This window comes from Fukomys damarensis, unplaced genomic scaffold (assembly GCF_012274545.1).
Source record: "Fukomys damarensis isolate Sample0158 unplaced genomic scaffold, DMR_v1.0_HiC HiC_scaffold_5, whole genome shotgun sequence".
NCBI classification, from domain to species: domain Eukaryota; kingdom Metazoa; phylum Chordata; class Mammalia; order Rodentia; family Bathyergidae; genus Fukomys; species Fukomys damarensis.
The window spans coordinates 52,108,674-52,134,434 of NW_022900917.1; the positions used below are offsets into that span (position 1 = coordinate 52,108,674).

The window sequence follows — 25,761 nt, forward strand, 5'->3', positions numbered from 1 at the left end:
TCTGGTCACTAATTTTCTCAGTTCAAATGCTACCTCCCTAAAAGTGAAAAGCAGTAGGTGGCAATCTGTGGACTAAGGCCTCGGATTTTTTTTGTTTCTGAATTCTTTTTTTTTTCTTTTTTTCCTTTATTGGTACATTTTAGGTATACAATACAATTACATTCATCATTGGGATCTTGTACCTTTACATGATATATCTTGGTTTTTATTTTTTCCCCATTCCCCTGCCGTCCCTTTACCTCCACCCTTCCCTATTTATAGAGACTTTGTTGCCATTTTTTCCTTTTCTCTTATTTTTTCTTTACCCATCTTAGCTTTCCTCTACCATTTCCACTTCCCCTACACCTTTAGACATATTTTCCTATTGCACAATATCAACTATACATTTTGATTCTTACTTACACTTTTCATTGGATGTTTGTCCAGCACTGTCTTTGGTGATCCTGGCCCTCAGAACACAGCCAATCTTCTAATGGATCACATGGCTCTAGCTATGGAGCACCTCAATGTTCAGAGGCATGTTTCCTCTTTCTCAAGTGTCCCACTAGCCCTTTGCATTTTGGTGGGCCCCCCAAAAAGGGATTTATGAGACTGATATCTAATATCTAGGTATCTTAATAAATAGAGGCTTGGATTTGAGTTCATTCTCTTCAGAACAGAATGGATTAATATTTCTCACAGCCAGAGCTTTGGGTTCTTACAAACAACTGCTGGAAGTGGAACTCTGTGAGGGTAGGACTTTGCCTAGTCCATGTTTATAGCCTTATAACCAGAGCAGAGCCTGGGCCCTGTAGGCCTTCAGCAGGGAATGTGTAAATGTGTAGTCAGTGTTGAAATCATGTCACCCAAATAACAGCTCACGTAACCCTCACTGAAGTCTTGGTGGCAGATGCCATTATCACCCCAAATTGTAAAGGAGGAATCCTTCCATTTAACAGAAGAGCACGGAGACACAACTGATGTTTCTAAGATCCTACCATCTTGACACAGCTGAGGGCAGAGCTGGATTGTCATTGTGTTCCACAGCCCAAGCTTTCTCCTCAGGAAAGGGACTCTCTAGGGATCAGGATCCACTTGTCCATTCATTTGTTCACTCATTTATTCTACAAATATTTATGAGGCCCTGTGACATAGCAGCCTGTTGGCAAATTCTGCTGAAATAGTCTGGAAAGATAGCAGCGGGTCCCAGTTTCAAGAAGCACCAGGAAACACTCTGTCATTGCACTAGATCCTTTCACCAGTGGGAAGACCCAGACAGTGCTTCATTCTGCCCTGGGGTCTCCTCTTTTCCTTTCAGGGACTCATCCACATTCACTTCCTAGTTTTGCTTCTATCTCTAATCAAGTAAAATTATATCACTGAAAAAATATCCTCTTTTATATACTTCTGTGCATACTTTTAATTTTTCCCTCTTCCTTTCCAATTTATGCCCAGTTATCTGAAGAAGCATCTCTATTTCTGACATCCTTACCTACAGCTGACAGACCAAAATATATCAATAATGATGTATCTATGTCACAGGACAGGGTATCCATATAAATCAGCAGAAAACAACTCTAAAAATTTCTTCAACCAACTACCAGCTGATATATTTTTCTTAATATTGTTTTACTACTGCTAATTGATTTCTTTCTGCCTCAAGAAACAATTTTAAGATAAATATGAATTTATTTCAGATAATTTAATTTTTATCCTATTTTTGTTTTATTTAAAATATATAATATTTTGGCAAGAATTCTATGAATAGTCAAGGGTTTTAGGGCTCCTCTGAGACCCCCAAGGATTGTTTATTACATACATTGAATGGAAAAACATGTGTTTTAAATTTGAAACGCATGCCAGTAGCGAGCTGGATTTTTAACTCATTATAGAATAAATTGTGAAGCTTATTTAGAAATTCATGCTTATAAATCATTAAAATTCTGGCATTTTCATGTTATTCTAAAACAGATCTTCCTTTCATGTATTAATTCTTCCATTTTCATGCCCCATCAAGCTCCTATTCTAACAGCTGGGTTAACAGTAGGCTCTAGAACTAGATGATACCCCCAAAATAGACATTTTTTTAATGTTTCTAAGATCCTACCATCTTGACACAGCTGAGGGCAGAGCTGGATTGTCATTGTGTTCCACAGCCCAAGCTTTCTCCTCAGGAAAGGGACTCTCTAGGGATCAGGATCCACTTGTCCATTCATTTGTTCACTCATTTATTCTACAAATATTTATGAGGCCCTGTGACATAGCAGCCTGTTGGCAAATTCTGCTGAAATAGTCTGGAAAGATAGCAGCGGGTCCCAGTTTCAAGAAGCACCAGGAAACACTCTGTCATTGCACTAGATCCTTTCACCAGTGGGAAGACCCAGACAGTGCTTCATTCTGCCCTGGGGTCTCCTCTTTTCCTTTCAGGGACTCATCCACATTCACTTCCTAGTTTTGCTTCTATCTCTAATCAAGTAAAATTATATCACTGAAAAAATATCCTCTTTTATATACTTCTGTGCATACTTTTAATTTTTCCCTCTTCCTTTCCAATTTATGCCCAGTTATCTGAAGAAGCATCTCTATTTCTGACATCCTTACCTACAGCTGACAGACCAAAATATATCAATAATGATGTATCTATGTCACAGGACAGGGTATCCATATAAATCAGCAGAAAACAACTCTAAAAATTTCTTCAACCAACTACCAGCTGATATATTTTTCTTAATATTGTTTTACTACTGCTAATTGATTTCTTTCTGCCTCAAGAAACAATTTTAAGATAAATATGAATCTATTTCAGATAATTTAATTTTTATCCTATTTTTGTTTTATTTAAAATATATAATATTTTGGCAAGAATTCTATGAATAGTCAAGGGTTTTAGGGCTCCTCTGAGACCCCCAAGGATTGTTTATTACATACATTGAATGGAAAAACATGTGTTTTAAATTTGAAACGCATGCCAGTAGCGAGCTGGATTTTTAACTCATTATAGAATAAATTGTGAAGCTTATTTAGAAATTCATGCTTATAAATCATTAAAATTCTGGCATTTTCATGTTATTCTAAAACAGATCTTCCTTTCATGTATTAATTCTTCCATTTTCATGCCCCATCAAGCTCCTATTCTAACAGCTGGGTTAACAGTAGGCTCTAGAACTACATGATACCCCCAAAATAGACATTTTTTTAAAAAAATCAAAATGCAGTCTGTCAAAGAATACCGCTAATATTTACCAGAACAAAACAGCCAGCTCAGAACTAGATTTATCTGAATAGATTCTTACTTATATCCAATGAACCTAGAGAATAGGATTTCCTAGGTTTTCTGTACTTTTTCCTCTTCCAAACAGGTATTTAAGAATTACGTAGATTTTGTTCCTTCAAAACTGCAAGTACAAGTGCAATTTTCTGAGTCTCATAAGTCCCAGCACACACACACACACACACACACACACACACACACACACACACACACACGTATATATGTATATATAAAAATATATATACATATAATTGTTCCTTCAAAACTGCAAGTACAAGTGCAATTTTCTGAGTCTCATAAATCCCAGCACACACACACACACACACACACACACACGTATATATGTATATATAAAAATATATATACATATACATATACATAATCAGTATAAGAAGGGAGAGACACTGGAGCAGCAAAGCTTATCCTAGGAAGTTGTCATCGTTCCTTCTTTCCAGATGGCTCCCAAAATATTTGCCAGGAACACTGTCTTCTCATGACTTAGAATAGAAATGCATAGAGGATCATAACAATTGTTCCCACTACAAACTGTTTTCTGCAATTACCAACGGAAATAACAGAAATGCTAGGAAAACACATATTCATCAAAATAGCAGATTGTTTTTCTCTGTGAGCTGTAATTAGTTCCTATGCCAATTTCCATTCTCTGAATTGCATGCTAGATGATAGGCAATTTTTCTATGTGTGTGAGAGAAAAAACGAATGTATTAGCTCATAAGCGCATCCTGACTGGATTACAAATTAGTTTCTTTGGAAAATGCATCAGTAAATAAAGTCTCTCTGATAGAAAAGTACATGTTTCCAGAAATCCTTATTTGGAAACATTGGTTTCCAATTTTTGTGTACTGTACCTTTGCATTTCTGTATTTTTGTTGGCCCCCACAATGCAATGAAGAAGAATAATTAGACCTTCCCTCAATGCACTGCATATGTATGGTATCTGCAGTCATTTCAGGTGAAATGAGATTTAATTTATTATGGTAGTTCCCCTTTCCCTTTAATTCCAGTAAATTAGAGTCTATAACACATATGGAGATTTTGGTTGTGTTTTCAAACAAAGGTTATTGAGTACTTGCTATGTGCTAGACATCATGCCAGGAGATTAAAAAATGAATATAATAAATTCCTGTCTTCAGCTTGCAATAAGATTATTATCCCCTAGGTTAGAAGGTTCTTGTGAGCAGCAAAAGTGCATATACCTTGAGGGGAATAATAGTAACCCATCCATCTTCAGAACATTGGTGAAAACATAGCCTGGTTCTGCTAATTTTCTGATTTTAAAAAGAAATAAAAGTGCAGGGTTTTTATATATAGCTTTTGACATTCAAATACTGATAGTGTTTGACATTTTAAAACTCTAGGCAAGACAAACAATCCATATATGACTTCAAGACTCAACCCATATCTATTTGTTAAATTAATAAACAATAGTTAAGGTATGTGCAATTATTCAAAATCCAAAAGGAATGAAAGGTGAAGTCCAAATCCCCTTGCCTTCTGAGTTTCCCAACCACTAGTTGCCCTCCCAGGGACAGTTACTATTGCCAGTTTCTTCTAGATCTTCCATTAAGTCTTTGTTCTTAAACACTTATACAAGCATACATTTTATTTTGTTTTGTTTTGTTTTGTTTTGGTACCGGGGATTGAACTCGGGTCCTTGAGCTTGCGAGGCAGGCCACTGAACCGCTGAGCTAAATCCCTGGCCCCAAGTATACATTTTAAACTTAGTTATTTTTCTTATTGCTGAAATAAAATAACCAGCAGCCAAAGTTAAAGGAGTGAGGATCTCACTCTGTGGCCTACATATCCTAATCCCAGTCCTTTTTCTATGACTTCTGCACCTATTTTTAGATGGATTGTGTTGCTTCTCGATTATTTTCTATGCCTTCTGCCACAGTTCTTGGCACTCTGCAAGCCCACCATTGGGTATTTCTATGAGGCACCACTAAGTTCCCCCTTTTGCTCTACTCTTTGGACTCAGCATCACTCTAGAATTCACTTTCAAAGCTAAGTTTAGAGGAGAAAGAACTGGGCCTTGCTGGTCTTGGCTCCCTTTAAATGTACATACTCCTTCTTTTGTAACGTGGGTCCATTTACTCTACTTTTATTGTTCAATTTCTTTAGCTGTAAAACAGAAACAGAAGTGTACCTAAATTATCATGCCATTAAATGTAAGCATTTAATGTGTTTGCTATATTATTATTATTATTTATTCTCTTCTAAGGTGTGAGCAGGGATCAGAGAAACTTTATTGTCTAAGCATTTACTGATTATTTGCTTTTTAACTTTTCTTTTCAAGAACAGGACAGTTTTTTTTAACCTCCTCCCTTCCCTTGCATTTAGATAACATAAGTGACTTTAAAAATACTTTTTATGGAAGCTTTGTATCTGAATACAAAATTATTTTTAAAATAAACTTAAGCAAGCTGAGGCAGGAAGAAGGCTACTAGTTTGAGGCTAGTCTGAGCTACATAGTGAGTTCAAGGCCAATCTGAACTACATAGCAAGACCCTGACTCAAAAATAAATGAATAGATTTATAAATAAATACACTTCAGAAATTTTCACTTGTGGATAGTCTAAAGTCCTAGAGGACACTTCTCTCCTTCTGCTGAAAATAACAGACACCAGAAAGACATGATAGAGCCAGAGAAGCAGACAGGCTTTTACAGAGTACATGCTTGCTGGAAAGAGGAGAAACATGAATCTAGGTAAGTTTCTGATTCTGTGGCTTTCAGTGTGGAGCTGAATGTAGTCTGCATGGCTCAGAGAGCAATAGAGGCCTCATGGAAGAGCTGTTTTCCTGGTGCAAGAAACCAAAGTGAAGCCAAGGAAGCTGTGAATGCTGTAGAGAGACAATGCTGGAAGGGAAAGAGGTGGAGAAGAGATCCCTGGGCTCTGTCCCCATACCTCTAACTAACCTAAAAGCAGGCATGCATGGGAGAGACTCAATACTGCTCAGTGAAAGATCCACACTGAAACTGAAAAACAGTTCTATATCAGCCAAGAAAATTGTATTAATAGAAAATAAAACAATAAGAGAGGAAAATAACAGTATCCAGAATCTATTAACATCTGTAAAGACTGAGTTACAATCCAAAGTTATTCAATTTACAGAGATCCAAGAAAATGGGACATAGTCTCAAAGGAAAAAAAAGTGAATTGTGTCCAAACTAGAGATGAAGCAGTAGCTGGAACTGACAGGAAAGGATGATAAAGCAGCTATTATAACAATAGCTAAAGAAATAAGACAGAACATGTTTTCAGAGAATAAAATTCTCAGCAGGGCCCTGGAAACCTCAACAGAGATTAGAAACAATAAAGTAAGGAAATTTTGGAAATTATTGAACTGAAATTTACAACTATGATCAATAAATTCACAGGAAAACTTAATAATTAAATGGGCACAATACAGGGAAGAAGAAACCAATTCAAAGAGCAATAGAGATTATTCAGAATAAAAAGCAGAGAAGGTTTTGAAGAACTAACAGTGTCCTGTTCAACTAAATGAAATGATAAAGGGAAAAGAGCCAAAAAAACTTTAACATTCTTGTTTTATTAATATGTATTAATCGTACAATTATTTCACTGTGACATTTCCATAGCACATATTGTACATGAATCATGTCTATCTACTCTTTTACTCTCTCTTTTGTATTCCCTCCTGGGGCCTCCTTCCCAGTTCCTAATAATTCCTCTTGTACTTTCAGATCTTTTTCTTTTCTTTCTTTTTTCTTTTTAGTTTCTACCTAAGAGACAAAACATGCAAAAGTTGTTTTTGTGTCTGCCTTATTTCACTTAACAAAATGTCCTTCAGTTCCATCAATTTTTCTGCAAATGATAGGATTTCATTTTTATTTATTGATGAACAATCCATTGTGTATATGTACCATATTTTTGTTGTGAATCATTCTGTCACAGGGCATGTAGGCTGATTTCATAAGTTGGCTATTTTGAATTGCACCACAATGAACATGGGTGTTCACATAACTTTATAGTACATTGACTTTAATCTTTCAAGTATTAGCTGAGGAATAGTATAGCTGGATGATATGGTAGCTCCATTTTTAGTTTTTGGAAGGATTTCCATAGTAAAATACTAATTTACATTGCTACCAACAGTGTAGAAAGATTTCTTCTTTACATTCTCACCAGCTTTTGTTATTTTTTAAAAATAGCCATTCTAATAGAAATGAGATAGAATTGCAATGTAGTTTTGATTTGCATTTCTCTATTAGTTAAAGATAGTGAACATTTTTCATATATTTATGTGGCCATTTGTACTTGTTTTGAGAGGTATCTATTTTGATCTTTTGCCCATACATTTTTTTAAAGAAACAGCAGTTGAACATTCTCCAAATTTGACAAATTGGCAATGTTTAGATACAGAATGATACACAAGCAACAACCACAGTAAACCCCAAGAAGCTGAGGCTAAGATATGTCATAGTTCCACAGTCTCCTTCAAGGGCATAATCTCACTGAATTTAAGACTCCTCACCCAGTCCCACTCCTAAGTTTCCACATTTCCATAATATCTCCTAGAGGTCAAGTCTTTTATGAGCCTTTGGAGAACAGTCCAGATCCAAATAAAAGCAATATTTATACTTTCTGGGACTTCTTCAGGTAGTTAGAACTTAACATCAGAGCCATGGACCATTCCAAGGATAATGGGAAGGTACCCTGAAACTCTCCTAATGATGTTAAAATTCATTGAATATCTATTTATTGGGATTTTAGTGGGCAAAGGACCAAATATCTTGTCTGATACTGTCTAAAAGACGAGCAGAGATAGGTCATGTAAATAAGTATAGGAAAGATAAAGAATGCAAGAAAACTGCAATCAAGGGTCTCACAGACAGAAGTTGGAAATCACATGAAGAATTCATTAGTGTTGAGTCATGTAATTGAATCAGCAAAGAAAAGAAAAATAGTTGCATGCTGAAATTCTAAGTGGAGGATAAATGAACTTGAAAGTACAAAGAAATGTCCAGAGAAGATATGCTCTACTTAGGACACCTTCACCATCTGTGCTTACAATTTACTTCTTCCCTAAGATTTAATATATGCTACATAAAAATACAGTGAAGAAAATAGTACTTGTCTTGCTAGCATAGTGGGCAGAGTGGCAAACCCTACCCAAGATAATCATGGAAAATTTCATAAAAGACGTGATATTTGAATTGTATATCAAAGTATGAAGATAAAATGTCTACTCAAAAGAAGAGATGGAGGGAGGAGAAAGGGCACATTATATAGGAGGAGATCCATGGAAAACAAAATGTGATTTCACTTAGGCACTCTATGAAAAGGAGTTAGAGTCTTCAATGGGAAGGTGAGCTACCTATATAATCTGTATTACTCAAACACAATATATTTTTTAATAAGGCCAGATAAAGACATTTTTCAGATTAAAAAAAATTTGAAATGATCTGCCACCAGCAGGTTTGCATTAATGTTTTAGTAATGACAGGCTTAATATTTTCTGTTTTACCAACTAGGCAAAGAACTTAATTTTCAGGGTTGCTATTTAACAGTGTATTGATGATCCTGGCCAACACAATAAAGGAAGAAAAAGTAATAAAATACATTCATATATTCATATACTTATTTCCAGGAATCTAAAAAAAGCTATCAGACCTAATAGATGAATTTAGCAAGTGTACATGATACGAGGTCAATGTATTCTATTGCCACTTTATTGTCACTAACACCTACAACTGATGGAGAAAGAAAAAAAATGAGGGTTGTTTTTGCTTATACCATAGTTGGACAGCTCAAGGCAGGAGGGCAAGGTAGAAAGGTCTGCTGGAAGAAAGGCACTCAGTTCATGGCAACAAGGAAACAGAGAGTAAAAAAGGGAGGTGTTGAAAAGGGAGATAGGTCACCTTCCCTTCTTCTGACCGTATCCTCTCTTCTAACAGCAAGTCAGCTATAGTGTTCCCATAATCTATTCTTCTTCCCAAAGCCCCACCTATGAGTGAAAGAAGCTTTGGCATACATCTAGATATAAGCCATAACAATATATGAAAATGGTTTAATTTGTATATGCAAAGAATGATTAGAAAATGAAATTTTGAAAAAGCAACTGAATTTCCAATGGCACAAAATATATTTAAGAAGAAATTTAATGAAGAAATTTAAAATCTTTACACTCAAAATGAATACTTTGAACAGAGATGCTAAGAAAGATCTAAATAAATGGAGATGTTTACCATGTTCATGGATTGAGCATGCTATTAATATGGTAATCTTTCCTAATTTTATTAATAAATTCATTGTTATTCAATTAAAGTCTTACCTGGCTACTCTTGAAGAGATTGGAAAAACTCATTCCAAATTTCTATGGAAAGGAAAAAAACTTTAGAAATAAAGGGGAAATTGGAAGAATTTAAACTTAAACTGTTTTTAAGGCTATCATAAAGCTGTAATTAATAAAGTGTTTTAATGCTGGATGTATAATAAGAGTAGGAAATAAAATCCAAAAGTAGGCTCACATTTATGTAGTCAGTTTTTCTTCTCTTTTTCTTCCCCACTTCTTCTTACCTTATTATCTAAAAAGTTTCAAACATTTAAAAAAAGAATTCAAAACAAGAAAAAACTGCTGTGCGTCAAAAAAAGAAAAGATAAACTTTTGGGCTTAGAGTATAGCTCTTTGTAGTGCACCTTCTTAGCATGCACAAGGCCCTAGGTCTGATCCCAACTGCTAAGAAAGAAAGAAAATCAAGCAAGCAAGAAAGAAAGACAGAAAGGAGAAATGCAAATATTTTTAGAGAATAGCTTCAGAATTTAAACACATTTCTGAATTTTACTCAAAATCCATATTCTTTCCTTCTGTGCTATTCAGCTATGTATATTCAGCCACTTACTTCTGGCAATTTATCCAATTTCTGTATCTGAAATATAAAGTATGTGTACAATCTAAGAACGATTGCCCACTGATGTTACTCAGGTGTTATGAAGATACATTGATCTAAGGGTGGAGCACCAAGGGTGTGGAGGGAAGAGGGAAATTACACTCTAATTATGGTTGCCCCACCACTATGCACCTGGTAAATTGAAGAGGGTTCTGAAAACTCTTGGGGGGCTTCTCAGGTCATTGCACTGCTAAGAGCATGATGCTACCATATATCAAGGTGAACTCAGAGAGCCCCCTTTGGAGGGCTGTAGAGAAGCCATCTGTACTAACAGCTGAACAACCATCTATATGCACCTTCTCAGTCATATTTGCTGTGTGGCCCATTAAGAAGAAATGTGGCTCAGGAAATATTACAGCAATAAAGGGACAAAGTCATTTCATAGTTGCCTTTCTCCTTTGTAAGGGAAGAATGAGCCTTCCTCAGCATATGTGTGCATGCACATGGATATATTTTATATGTATATATAATACGTACATACTCATTTCAATTACACATTGACTTAGACCAAATGAAAAATAGTTAACATTTACTGTTTACAGTATATTAAGTACTATTCCACCACTTTGTATGTATTAACTCATTTAATCTGCATAAAAACCATAGGCATTTTACTAGAGGCATGCTTATTTTGCAGATCAGGACATTGAAGACAGGCAACTAAACAACAGGAACCAATCTATATATGACAATAGGTTACACCAGGACTTGAAACTAAGCAGTCTTGCTCCAAGCCTAGGACTGGATGCATATTTTAGTTTAGAAATGTTCTTTCTTTTTCTCACCTACTGTATCTTCAAGGAGTGAGAGAAGACCAAGACAGGAAGTATCAGTTTAGTAGGAAGGTGCTGGAGGCAGAGACAAAAGCCTACACAATGGGGTGAAAAAGTAGAGTCAAGGACAAGTAAAAGAACAGAAGATAACTCTAAATTCAGGGTCAGCTGTAAATATAGACTAAATCCTGGCCTGCTTTCTGTAGAAGCAAGGCTCTGGGTAGACTCTCACCAAGGTCTTCTTTGGAAATGAGGTCAGATATCTAAACCTAGACAGACCAACAGAAATATTTACAGACAAATATTTATTACCTAGGTCTCAGAGGTACAGCTTGAGGTTATATTATAAGATGTGAGATGGTGGAGATGGGTGAGGGGAGAAGAAAGTGAATCTGTAAAGACAGTGAATACAAGAGTATGGTGAAGCTAACTAATCTAGATTTTATGTTGAAGGAAGTAAAAGAGTAGCATCCTTAAGCAACTGACCCAAGGTAACTCAGCCAATAATTGTAGAGCCAGCCCTGTCTCCTAAAATCTCCTTCTTTAGTACCCAGTGGGCATCCTCACTATGAAGCTAGGCTATTTCTTGGCTAGGCAAGAGGGCCTCCAAAAGCCAGTTGGAATTGTAAAAGGAAATTTAAACTTGTGTCTTTGAAATGTTTCCTATTTAGCTACTGTACTATATAAAACAAGATACCTCTAATCCAAGAAATGGTTTCTAAAGACTGAGCATATATACATACCTTGTCCTAACATGGTGGCCTTTTCTGGAAGAGAAGCTGCCATTTTCTGATTGGGAAAGCTTCAGCACAAGAGAGTTGGAAACAGAATTAGCCATGTTTTCTGCCACATGATGGAATTCCCATCTTCCTTGGGGGAAACAAGCAAACAAACAAACAAACAAACATCCAAAGCCAATACCCATAGGTGTGATAGAGATACAGCATTCTATATACATCATGACTCTGTTGTTCTTCTTGTAACCAACATGTGTGCTTCCTCGATCCTGATTTAGCTGCCTTATAAGCCATCTTTTTTATTAGGTGGGATGCTACAATATGATATCTGTTAGAAAATTCTTCCTTTTTGCCTAATTATTTTGAGCTACTTTTGTCACTTAGTATCTAAATTAAATTGTATTATTGTCATAATACTGCTTCTGTCTTTAAAAGCACATAAAAGTATCTATCCAAACCCTTTGCCAAGTGATTTGTCTTCCTCTAGGTAGAGGAGATATATCGCTGCCCCACTGACTTTGGGCTTGACAATAGGATTCTTGGACCCAATGGAATGTGAGAAGTGACAGGGTGGTAATTGAAGTACAGTCTTCAAGAGGTGGTTCGTACTGTATTTCCAATACTAGTTGAGTTCCTGCTCCCTCCCATAGAAATGATTCATAACAAGTACCATCCCCTGCTCCAGTCTGGCTCTCAGAATAAGAGAGAGGAAGAGCACAGTCTCCTAGTTTCTGCCCTGTGACCTAAGCCATGAATGCCCCTTAGTTTTTGCAAGTCTCTCAGATTTTGAAGTTGGTACACAATATTATCTTCACAAGAACAGATTGATGTGGAGCCATTTTGATCTTGATCAATTTGCCCTGTGCAAAGTGCTTTTTATATGCCATAAATCTCAAAGAATTGGATTATTATTACCCCATACTATAGTTGATAAAGCTGAGTCTTAGAATATATCAACAACTTTTCCAGGCTAGTGAAAGAGGTGGGAATCAAGCAGCTCTGTCTCATTCCAGAGAACATGTTTTTAAAGATATTTATATCATCACCTCAAGCTTTCTCAAACTTCTACAATTTACATACATAACATATTATGTTGCTATGTGCAGGGACATGTGACCTGCCTTGGAACATGTCTGTCTGAATTGGTACTTTATTGTGATATTCTAGTATGTAAAAACATACACATATGCCTTGTATACATGCATCAGTATAAGCTTACATTATTCTATGTAGGTGTGAGAAGCTTTAAGAAATTCTAGAGTAGATATTAAAATTATTAATCAAATATAGTTCACCATTCTTAGTTAGAATATTAAATTCTTGCTGCTCTTTCAAAGGACTCAGCATGGGCTTTTTTTCTTTTTCCCATATAGAAAGCTCCTCGAGTACATTGAAGTGTTAAAACAATTTACAAAAATTTGATTTGCAATTTTTTACCCCTCCAGAATAGTGTAATAGTGAGTTTACATCTGTAACCCACAGTAACTACATCAGCAGGGGAGATCTTATGACAACTAACAGGAGGCTTTTTTGTTTTGTTTTTAAATTGATGATTCAGTTGCATTCTCAACTATTATTTTTTAAAGAGCCTTAGACATTTAAACAAGCAGTTTCAGCAGCAATTGTTACTGTTGTTATTTTTAGAAATATGGCAGAGTCTAAGCTCTAACTTATTCTGCTATCTACATATTTGCCTAATTCTACAAGTAATCAAATGTATCTGTCCTTGCTGAAGTTGTCTATTGACATCAGGTGGGATTTAGGGACGGAGGAGGAGGGAAAGGGGAAAACAGCCCAGGATACAGCCCTACAGGGTGCATTAATCTGATGCCTGGCTATCTCCAGCCCATTTATCTATGAGCTTTTTAGAGTGAAAGTATAAATTTATCAAACAGCTTAATATTGTGCTGATCAAGGGGCTTAATTCCAAAACCATGTTTAGAACTCTTTTCAAATCCTTCTCCCTAGAGCAACTATTTTTAGAGTATATCTTTTAAGAGTGCCAGAAGCTCTCCATTCAAAGATCATTTCCTATAAATGATTAGAAAGTTGGCCTTAAAGACAAGGCAGATTTTTAAAAATGTGCACCTGTTATCTCCTATTGATTCTGTTAATAAATTTTTGATGTGACTTTCAATCTCTTTAGCTCATTAGAGATAAAGTCTTCATTGTTTTTAAAGAAAGAGATAAAATATAACAAACAAGTGAAGGTTTAGGGCCATTAATTGGAAGGACCCTCATTCTGCATGCAGGCTGAGTGTTGCAGTTGGGAGTTCTAATACTATTTATCATTATCTATCTTTGTCTAGCTATCTGTCTGGCTACCTATCTACCCATCTATCTATTTATTATCTATCTTTGTAGATATGGAATTTGGGGAAGTCATTTTAGGATGATTCTCTGCACCACTGCGGTACCTGGCATTGTCTCTGATCAAACTTCAGCAAACCCTGGACAATGGGAATGAGTACAAACATGACACTTTAGGCTCCTTAGGCTCTAGAAACAGAAGGAGGCTGCTATGTGATTAAGAGCTGAAAGAATCTAGCTGCAATCACAGATGCGAAATAGCAGGTGAAAGATATTAGCAAAGCATGCATGAATTTGAATACGATATAGTTGGGAGATGGAACTTAAGCTTTAACACAAAGCCTTCCTTATTCCTTCTGGCATTTTCATTTAGGTCACTTTAGGACTGTGCCAATTTTTCTCAATGGAGCTTTTAAGGATCACACAAAATTTCCAGTTCAAACAACAGAATAGGCATTTATAGTTCGCCCTTTTCCAGGTCACCTATAGAAGGTACGTGGGCTCCTCTTTCAGTTGAGGTAAGCTCTGCATCTGTTAGCTATTTCATAAAATTTTCCACATTTAGTATTTCAAATTGAATTTTAGAAGAAGAACAGAGGTTTTGAAAAAACTCCCTTTATTATTAGGAATATATTAAAATATATCACATACACTTTTAAATGACATTTTCTTTCAGATCCAACCATAAGCTTATTTTCCTAAAACAAGGGAAAATGTCATTGTCAGGTTTAAGTGTTGCTTTTTTCTTTAAGGAAGCCAAAATCATTTCTATGTCTACTCCTTTAGTCTGAAGCCCATTAAATTATCTTTCCAATGTTTTCTAGAAGGCTTTGTTTGAATCCATGTTTATATCTAACTGAGCTGGGGTCTGACATATCATTAGTCTTTTATTGACAATACCAGGCTCCAGGAAAAGTGATCACTCCTCTAATACATGGTACAACAGCTTAACTGAGGCTGACATAGAAAATATGCAAGGAAACTAGTTAGAGTACAGACAAGCCCATGCCTGTTCTATTAATGGGTGACATTTTAAACAATGGAGCTGTCAGACCCAACTGTGAATAAAGGGGCTTAATCATGGCAGGAATTAGTGCACACGACAGGTGATTATGTGTTGGAAATATGCCAGAACCCGAACCAGCTGCACTGCTTTACATTATTTGTAATCTCAGTAATTGCTGCTTTGGGGGAAAAAAATTGTTTGGGATTGAAGAACTCAGATCTGGTGAGAGAAGTAAACAAAAACTACATAAAACCAATTTATTTCTACTATCGAGGTCTGAACAAATGGAAAAAGTTCAACTCACATTATAAATTTGAGCCCACTGCCTTTCTCCTCAATTTAACAACACAGCAATATTATCATGCTTTTTGTCTTTCTCAAAGTAATTATAATGTCTCTTTGCAAATGAAATAAGCCTTTAACCATTTTACCAATTTGAGATGAGAATTCTTTCTGAACTTAAGCTACAATATCCAAAGCTACTCAGGAAAATAAGGAATCCAGTTGAAAAAGGCATTTTCCTATGTTGAATATTCTGCTGTTTAGCAATAATAAATGTTTGATTACCTTCTGTTGAAGTTTACAAAAAGATAATTTAACTTTGAGAACATTTGTGGCAAGTGACTCAGAATCTGTAATTTGGAGAATCTAAAACAAGGAGATAACGCAGAAAAATGAAAGAAAAAAATGACTAAGTTTAATAGTCAGGAAATCTCCAGTTCTAGTTAATTTTCTATGGCAAAAAAAGGCAAATGCAAAAACCAACTTTGTCAGGGTTGTTTATCTTTAGTCTTATTTACTGATTTACCTCAGTGGAAATCACCTTTAAGCCTATTTTTCTTTATTGCCACGTGATTATCACTATAAAATGTAATCTTGACAACATAGCTTTTCTATATATATCTGTAACGTTTTACTATGAAATAATTTCAAACTTTCAGACATGCAGCATAAGTAGTGTTAACAACGTCTTTATCCTTTTACACAGATTCACCAATTTTTAATATTTTATATGTTTATCATACTTTCATGAAATATTTATTTTATGTGCATATTTCTGAATATGTTGAAAGTAAAGGGGCCTAGCCTTTTATTCCTTAAAACTGAAGAAAATAGTCCACAAGAACAAGAGCATTATCTTATATATCCACAGTACAACTTCAATTTCTCTATTTTTCCTTTTATTTTCTTTATCTTTTGTGACAGAATCTTGCCATGCAGCCCAGGCTGGCCTCAAACTTGTGATCTTCCTGCCTTACCTTCTCATGGGCTGAGATTACAGGTGGGTATTACTATGCCCAATTTAACAGTGATCAATACTGGGAAATTTAACATTAATACACTACCACTTGTGGAGTCCATTCATTTCTTCCCACATTCCTGCTATGACTTTTCCCTGAGAACTTTGGTGCATCCCCATTGCATGCAAAGTTTAGGCTTCAGCAAGGGTAAACAGACAACAGGCACAGCTTTGAGAACCCTCTTTCTTATTTATTCTCTATGTTCTTTAGTATTTCTCATTCTACCTCCATGTTCTGGCTTCTTAAATTATTAAGACCAGATTTTTGCTTTAATTCTTCTGCCTCATGCCACACAGACTGAGAAATGTTAAATGACAAGTCATATGCACACAGTTTATATCCGGCATAGTGCTTGTCTTTCAAGGGTGGGCAACTTTCTAGTTTCTGTGTGTTTTTGGTCACTCTACCCTTCCTACTTGTATGGTTTATTTTGAAAAACATTTTGTTCAGAGTTCATCATTATTATCTTCAAGAATTAGTCCCATACAAAGTACTTTACTTTTACTAAATAGAGGAGCTCTCCTAATATAATTTTTTAAAATTAATTTTATTGGTACATTTTAAAGAAGATGCTTTTGGAGGTTAAATAATAAACTCAACTAAACATTTGGTAAATATTATATTTTCATCTTTTAATGAATATATATCACTATCCAATTATATTAAGCCCCTTGAGAATAGATTGTCCCATAGCTCTTTGTGCAGTCTTATTCCTTAGCACTGGTACTCAAGAAAAGTTTGATGATAGATTTTATTATTTATTTATTTTTCCTACTGAATCCTTTTATTCTGCTTTTGTTGTTGCTCAGGGAACACAGCTTTGCCCATAATTCACTGTGGCCTGAACTAAATGACACCAGCTGCATTTTTCTCAGGGCTATTTAGTTGATATATGACACTTCACTGGAGACTTTTTTCAAATGATTTTTAACAAGAATTCATAAGTTGCATTGATTATGCCCCAAGAGATGAGGGACTGATAATAATAATAATTATTATTATTTTTTTGGTACTGGGGATCAAACTTGGGTCCTGTAAGGCTGATGATAATTCTGAAGGGCACCTCTGAAGAGATTTGTCTGTTTCCTGTCCAGTTCCAGTCAGATTGTTTTGAAAACCTTGGAGTGAGACTGAAACTCCCCACTGATCTGAGACTTTATGTGAGTTTTTACAACATTAACTGGTAAAAACAAGAACCCCAACATAATATCTAATACACCTCCACAGACAAAGTCATTAACCAAATAAGCACTGAGTTGTTGCAGTAGGTAGATGCTCCTTCATGGGACCTTGAAGGCCAAAAAAAGAGAACATGGCTGAATCCATTAAGGAAAAGAATGGGCACCAATTCTCAAGAGGATTGAATTCCATAGAGAATCTAATTCCATAGCATTTCTGCACCCTGAAGGCCTGCTAAGTGTTTGTATGTTTGTCATGATGCTTGTGGTCTTGAAGCAATGTCGGAACTCTTTCCAGTGGAGTGAAAATGGCTTCTTTTGTCCCTGAAAGCATCCCCGCTGCACCGTGGATGCAAACTCTAGAGCACTGACTGACGTGCTTATGGAGAGGGCAAGACAAATCCTCACACAGACCAAACATGAGTGCCAGGGTAGTTGTTTTCTGCGTGAATGGGGGAAGGATTCCACAACGCAAGTTTTGAAAGCCATCCCTTCTCAACTGAAGTACTGCATCCCAGGTTTTGATTCCATAAAGCTGCTGCTGAAAGAGGACCCTGTGAACTGGAAATGCAATTGCTATGTTGCTGAAAGCTGTACAGCAGCCACACAAATAATACTTCATTTTACCAACATTCGTAATGTGAGGTGATACATCTTATTTTGAAGAAGTTAAGATTGGGGGCTTCTTTTCATGAGCTTCTGAATCCATTGTGTTGCTTTTGATCTCTCTTATTCATAAAGGATTTTTTAAACCTGACACCAGCTGAGCTTCACGTTACAGGGAATGACAGATTTTTGGTAACTTTCTCCATTTCTTCCATTGCTACTAGTCTATTAGGTTCTCTCTTCTGGAGTCAGTTTTGATACCTGGATTACCTGTGCCTTGGGACTATGAAACCACTACAGCCCACGAGGCATTCTGTTATGTAGGATCCTATGGAATTCTTTCAAAGTGAAGTTGGAGAAGGCTCCAAAGGGCAAGGCCATAACACATGCATTTCAAGGGCTTCTGTTTCATAGATTACAGATAGAGAAGCAGAAGGTGGGAATTATGACCAACTAGATAAGGACAGACTTACACCACCACCCTCATATGAAAGGCCTTGTACAATTATTTCCTATAAGGTGATGCAACATGGTATCACAGAACAAGCATTCTCCAGGCATCCATTTCAGCAAGACATGGCCACAGGCACCAGCCCCACTCAGGTGCTGCCTTGCCGACCTGCAGGACCGCCTATGAATAAACTTGTCCCAGAGCAGTCACAGACCTGGACTGATGATGATAGCATTTATATTCTGCAAAAATCCATATTCATGGCTATGGCTTACAAGTCAGCAAATGATAGCCCACAGTCCAAATCTTGCCCACTGTCTATTCTCATGCAGAAATGTTTATTGCAAAACAGCCAAGCTCATTTCTTTATGTACAGTCAGTGGCTGTTTTCACACTATGTTAGAGGTAAGTAGGCATATCACAGTTGGTATGGTTGACAAAGGGGTTCACCAGTCTGCTCTAGAGCAGTGGGAAATATCACCATTACTTAAATGAAACATTTCAAAGAACATACTCCATTGCACATTAATATTTTAAGTAGTACCTTCTTTTCTGCAAATATGCTAGGCAATACACTCATGATAGAATGTAGAATACAGGTTCCTCAAAGGCATCCATGTCTTAATTTTTGGGACATGTGAATATATCACCTTATTTTGCCAAAGGGACTTCACAGATGTGAATGACACAAACCTGGTGATGTGGAGATTATTCTAAATTATACATATTACTCTAGATTATCCAAGAAAGTCAGAAGAGTCTTTAAAAGCAAGAACCTTTCCCAGCTGTGATATAATAATGGAGAAATAAGCAGAGAAATGTGATACTGTCAGCTTACAAAGACAAGCAAGAGCCAGGAGCCAAGGAATGTGGGCAGCTCCTAGAAAAAGGCAAGGAAAAGATTTTCCCTCACAATATTTGCAAAGGAATCCAGGCCCTAGTAACTATTGATTTTATTCCATGATTGATATCTGTGTCAGACTTCTGACTAGACAACTGTGAGACAATGTATTTGTGTTATTGTGAACCACAAATACTATGGTGATTTATCATAGCAGCAAGAGAAAACTAGTCCATCCACATAGTATAAGGCACATAGAAAGAGTATCATTTCAAAATTATACAAAAATTACAGTACAAATTAGCTAACTACAGAAGAAAGCAGAACATCTCTCACTGAATTGGCTTTATTTTTGTAGCAATATATTTGGAACAGGTACTTTCGTGCCTGTTTCTGCCATCTGTGATGCCTGAAATCGTTAGAAAAAAATTCATGTGTAAAGGGAAGGGCTTTCATTGGGTTATGGTTGCCAAGGAAACCATTTTACTTGGTAATCAATGTATTTAGTAAGTCTCTCTTGCTTCGTGCTTAACTCCTAAAGATACGAATCCTGCATAGATCCATAGAAAACACTGGAGAGGAAAGAAGGAAAGCCATGAATATTAATTCTAATGAAAGAAGACCTGGGAAACTAATTCTTATCCCCATTAAGCTGAAGAAAATAAAGAACATCATCACTTGATTTTTTTTTTGAAAATTAAATAGAATGAAATTTATATTTTGATAACAAATCCTCAGGGATTAGTAAGGACCCTGGAATTCTCTTGCAATGCCATACTTGGAAAAGTATGGTCCAACAGAAAGCTATGACTTTATTTTTGAGTCAGTCTCTCTCCTCATCTGTTTTCTTTTCTTTCTTTCTTCTTTTTTTTTTTTTTTTTTTTTTTTTTTCGTACTGGGGATTGAACTCAGAACAGGTGGTGGTACCACTGAGCTAAATCCCTGGCCCCTCCCTCCTCTCTTCTCTCTCTCCTTTTTTATACCCCTTCCCCTTTCTCTCTTCTTTTCCCTTCCTTTTTCTCTCTTCCATTTTTTCCCTAAGAAATGTCTTTCAATCATAATAGGATAAGACAGAGTGTAGATTTTGAGAACCTAGGTCAATCAGAGTACTCTATTAAATTTTATTTACTGTCACACAGATTACAGACTTCTTTTCACAACTGAGGGAATGAAGCACAGAGAGACAGAGTGACTAATATTTAGAAGCAAAGGAAATAAAATAAATTCTTAAGGAGGGGACAGGATACAAGGGACTATTCTGTGTGCTATAGTTTGAGGCTCTCAGGTACTTTTCCTTAAAGGATGCAGAATCAATTTGACTTTTGATCACATACAGGCTATCACAGGTTAGTTCATCATGATATGAAAAAGTAGAAATGTTATAGACAATGATTCTCACTGAGCTGTCATTTTCTGATGATCAAGGGCCCATTCTTGTGATGTATTTTTGTTTTATAATTGTATATACAAAAATACTCCAAGTCTCAGAATCTGAGGAATTTAACATGTGTTCACCAGTGCAGCTGCTTTTGCTTTTTGCATATAAATCATTTTGAAAAAACATTTTAAAGAGAATGATGAAATTTGAAATTTTCTTGGTCAGAGACATAGGCAGACAAAACAAAAGAAACAGACAAAATGATGAAATATTGGGAGTGCCAACTTTGAAATTTTTTTTGTCTTTTTTTTTTTTTTTTTTTTTTTATTGGGGTTTATTTTTTGGTACTGGGGATTGAACTCAGGTCATTGCCCTTGCAAGGCAGGCACCAGAACCACTGAGCTAAATCTCCAGCCCCTAACATTAAAATTTTAAAAAATTTCTCCAAAGTGAAGAATTACAAATGGATAAATGCATGTGATTTTATTTGTTCAATTAAATAAGAATTTTACTTTCTCATTACTTTTTGTTTTTAGCTTAATGAAATTCTTGAGCTGTATTGTTATGAAATGTAAGGGCAGGGCAGGATATATTGACCTAATTTCTCTCTCAAAAGAGAACAATAAAATGTAAAAGGCTAAATTTAGATTTGTACAGTCCTACAATAATCCAAAAAGGATGTAAAATATTGTTCAATGGAGATATGAAGCAATAATATTTCTGGACTATTTAAATGAATCGACTAAAAGCTAATTAAAAGATATTACTTATACATAGTTTCTTTCTCATATATATAGCATTACAGTTTTTTAAAGATTAGAATTAGAATGTGATATGTTTTTATATCCCTTTACTTTTTTTATTTTTTTAGGTGTGGATGATTGAACTTGGGACCCTGAGCTTGTGAGGCAGGCAGCAGCAGAATGAGCTAAACCCTTGCCCTCCCTTCAGTTATAAGTAAGTGGAATAGATATTTAAAATGAATATTTTGTAGACAACATGTAATAGAGTCTTATTTTTTACCCAGTAGGATAATCTCTGCATGTTAGTTGGCAAAATTTAGACCATTCATATTTAAAGTGATTATTAATAACATCTGAAGAGATGATTGGTGTAATTCTTATTCTTGTCTTTCTATAGTTAAGTTGACCTATTTCTCCAGTGTCTTATGAGTTGCTTTCTTATCTCTGATTTGCCACAATAGGAATGTATATTTAGGTGTACATTTTGGGATATTTATTTTTCTGGATGTTCTCTGAGCTTTTTATACTTGTCATGCTCTTATTAACTTTGGAAAATTCTTGACCTTTATAAGTTCAAATATTTCCTTTTTTCCACTTTTTCTTACTATTTTTGGTATGCTCACTGTATGTATGTTATACTTTACCCCACAGTAATTAGATATCTTGCTTTGTTTTACTTATTTACTTTTCTAATATCATTTCAGTTTGGGAAATTTATTTTGACCTATACTCAAGCTCTTTGATTCTTTATTTGGTTATGTCCAGTTCCTGTTTTTGATTTGTTACATTTTTCCCAGTTTTTTGAAATAGGGTCTTGCTATGTAGCTTCAGCTGTAGGTTGTCTCTTAACTCTGTTGATGGTTTCTCTTGCAGTGCAGAAGCTTTTTAAAAAGACGAGATCCCAATTGTTGAATCTTTGTGCTAGTTCCCATGCTACTGAGGATTTGTTCATAAAGTCTTTTCCTATGCCAATATCTTCAAAGAGTTCTACCTAATTTATATTTCATCAAGTTAAGCATTTCTGTTTCAACATTTATATCTTTAATTCACTTCAATTTTAGTTTAGTGCATGGTGAAAGACAAGGGTCTAGTTTTAATCTTTGGCAAGATGAAATCCAGTTTTTCTAACACAATTTATTGAAGAGGCTATCTTTCCTCCAGTGAGGATGGTTGGCTCCTTTGTCAAAGATGAGGTAGCTGAGTACATCTGGTTGTTTCTGTATCTTCCAATCTATTTCACTGATCCTCAGGTCTGTTTCTTTGCCAGTACAATGCTGTTGTTAACACAGTGGCCTTGTAGTATAGTTTCAAGTTGGGGATTGTGATACCCACTGCCATGTCTCTGTTTCCTAGAATGGCTTTTGCTATTGTAGGTCTCTTCTGTTTCCAAATGAATTTGTGGATTTTTTTCTCAAGTGAAATATACTGTTAAAATTTCAATCAGGATTGCATTGAATCTGTACAGCAGTTTTGGAAGTATGGCCATTTTCACTATGTTGAGTCCTCCTACCCAGGAGCAAGACATATCCTTCCAATTTCTTATATCCTCTTTGATATATTTTTTCAGAGTGCTGTAGTTTTTCAGTATAGAGGTCTTTTGTCTACTTTGTTAGATTGATTCCTAGATATTTCATTTTTTTTGGATGTTATTGTGAAAGGAATTATTTCCCTAATTTCTATCTCAGTGAGTCTGTTATTTGTGTACAAGAAGGCAATTGATTTTTTAGTGTGGACCTTGTATCCAGCTACTCTAATGAATCTTTCCATTCAGTCTAGTACTCTTTTGGTAAAGTTTTTTTCAGTTTCTATGTAGAGTATCATATCATCAGCAAATAATGACAGTTTAACTTCTTCCTTTCCTATCTTTATTGCTTTAATTTCTTTCTCTTGTCTAATTACTGTGGCTAATGTTTCCAGAACTATATTGAAGAGGAATGGTGATAGTGGATATCCTTTTTCCTGGCTTTAGCATGAAGATTTTCAATTTTTGATGATTTAGAATGATATTGACTGTTGCTTTTTCATAGATAGACTTTATCACTTTGAGATAGAGACCATCTATTTCAATTCTCTGTAAGGTTTTTTTTTTATCATGAATGGGTGTTGAATATTGTTCAATGTTTCTCCTGCATCTATTGAGATGATCATATGTGTTTTGTCTTTGACTCTGTTAATATAGTGTATTACATTTATTGATTTACATATGTTGAACCATCCTTGCAGCCCTGGGATAAATCTGACTTGGTCAGGATGTATGATGTTCTTGATGACCCTCTGTATTCTGTTTGTCAATATCTTGTTAAGGATTTTTGCATCTATGTTCATTAGGGAGATTGGCCTGTATTTCTTTCTCTCTCTCTCTTCTTTTTTTTTTTTTTTTTTTGAGACAAGGTCTCACTATGTAGGTGAGACTGAACTGGAACTCACTACGTAGCCCAGGTTGGTCTCAAACTCACAGTGACCCTCCTGCCTCAGCCTCCCAAGTGCTGGGATTATAGGCATAAACCACCATGCCTGGTTGTAGTTCTCTGGTTTTGGAATCAAAGTAACACTTGCATCTAGGAATGAATTAGAGTACTGCTTCCCTTTCAATTTCATTGAAAAGTTTAAAGACTAGTGGCAGTAGTTCTTCTCTATATGTCTGGTAGAATTCAGCAGTGAAGCCATCAGGACCTGGGATTTTCTTTGTTGGTAAACTTTCAATTACCTTTTCAATTTCAATGATTATAATTGGGGTGCTTAGAATTTTTTTTATCTTCTTTGTTCAATTTTGGTAATTCATATGTATATAGAAGTCTGTCCATTTCTTTTTTGTTTCCCATTTTATTAGAGTACAGGTTCTCCAAGTAGGTATTTATGATCCTCTGGATTTCTGGTGGATCTGTTCTGACTTCATCTTTTTTGTTCTTAATTACATGGATTTGAGTCTTGTCTTTCCTTTTTTTGGCAAGGTTGGTTGGTTAAGGTTTTATCAATTTTATTTATTCTTTCCAAAAACCAACACTTTGGTGTGTTGATTATTTGTATCATTCTCTTAGTCTCTATTGAACTGATTTCTGCTGATTTTTATAATTTCCTCCCTTGTATGAGCTTTGGGTTTGTCTTGCTCTTCTTTTTCTAGGAGCTTAAGTTTAAGCATTAGGTTGTTTATTTGAGCTTGCTCTGTTTTCCTAGTGTGGGCATTCACTGCTCTAAATTTCCCTCATAGAACTTTGTCCCATAGACTCCTGTATGTTGTATCGGCATTATCATTTATTTGTAAAAACTGTCTAGTTTATCCTTTAATTTCCACTGTGACCTATTGATTGTTCAGGAGAGTGTTGCTCAATTTCCATGTGTTTGTGAAGTTCTTGTGGTTTCTTATGCTATTGATCTCCAGTTTAATTGCGCTATCATCTGATAATATATGTGGGATAACTTCAATTCCTCTGCATTTATTTAAAAATGTTCTATGAGCGAGTATGTGGTCTATTTTAGGGAATGACCCTGTGTGCAGCTGAAAAGAATGTATATTCTGATTTTGTGGGTTGGATCACTCTGTAGATGTCTATTAAATCCATTTTTTCAAAACCTTGGCTCAGTTCTAGTATTTCTTTGTTGATTTTTTTCTCTAGATGATCTATTTGTGATAATGGCGTATTGAGGTCCCCCTCTACAGTTGTACTACTGCTTTTTTGGTTTTTCATTACCCTTAATATTTGTTTTGTATAGTTGGGGGCCATTAGTATTTGGTGCATATGTATTTATGATTGTCATTTTTTCTTCTGGGATTGTTCCCTTTACAAGGATGTAGTGACCTTCTCTGTCTCTCTTATTTAGTTTTGGCTTGAAATTTACTTTGTCTGCAAAGAAAATACCTGCTTTTTTCCAGGTTCCTGTTGCATGGAGAACTGTTTTTCATCCTTTAATTTCAGTGTATAAGATTCTTTTTGAACTAAGTGCATTTCTTGTATCCAACATATTGTTGGATTTTGCTTCTTAATCCATTCTGCCAGCCTATTTCTTTTTATTGGTGAATTGAGACCATTAACATTAATGATATGTATTGACTTATTTTCATGTAAAACAGATATGTATTTCTTTTTAAAGGTAACTAAAAGATTAAAAGGTCTTAGACTTTAAATCATGTATAATTTAGTCATAACATCATACCAATAATCAGCAAAGAGATTTTTAACATCATTGCTTAGTCCTATAAAATGGTGAATTTTAGCCAAAGTAATACTCATTTCATTTCATATATATATATATAT

General features: G+C 35.4%; 1 pseudogene; it reads right to left on the reverse strand.

Moving 5' to 3' along the window:
- Positions 1-17,227: 17,227 nt before the first annotated feature.
- Positions 17,228-18,361, reverse strand: LOC104873817 (annotated as a pseudogene).
- Positions 18,362-25,761: the final 7,400 nt, after the last annotated feature.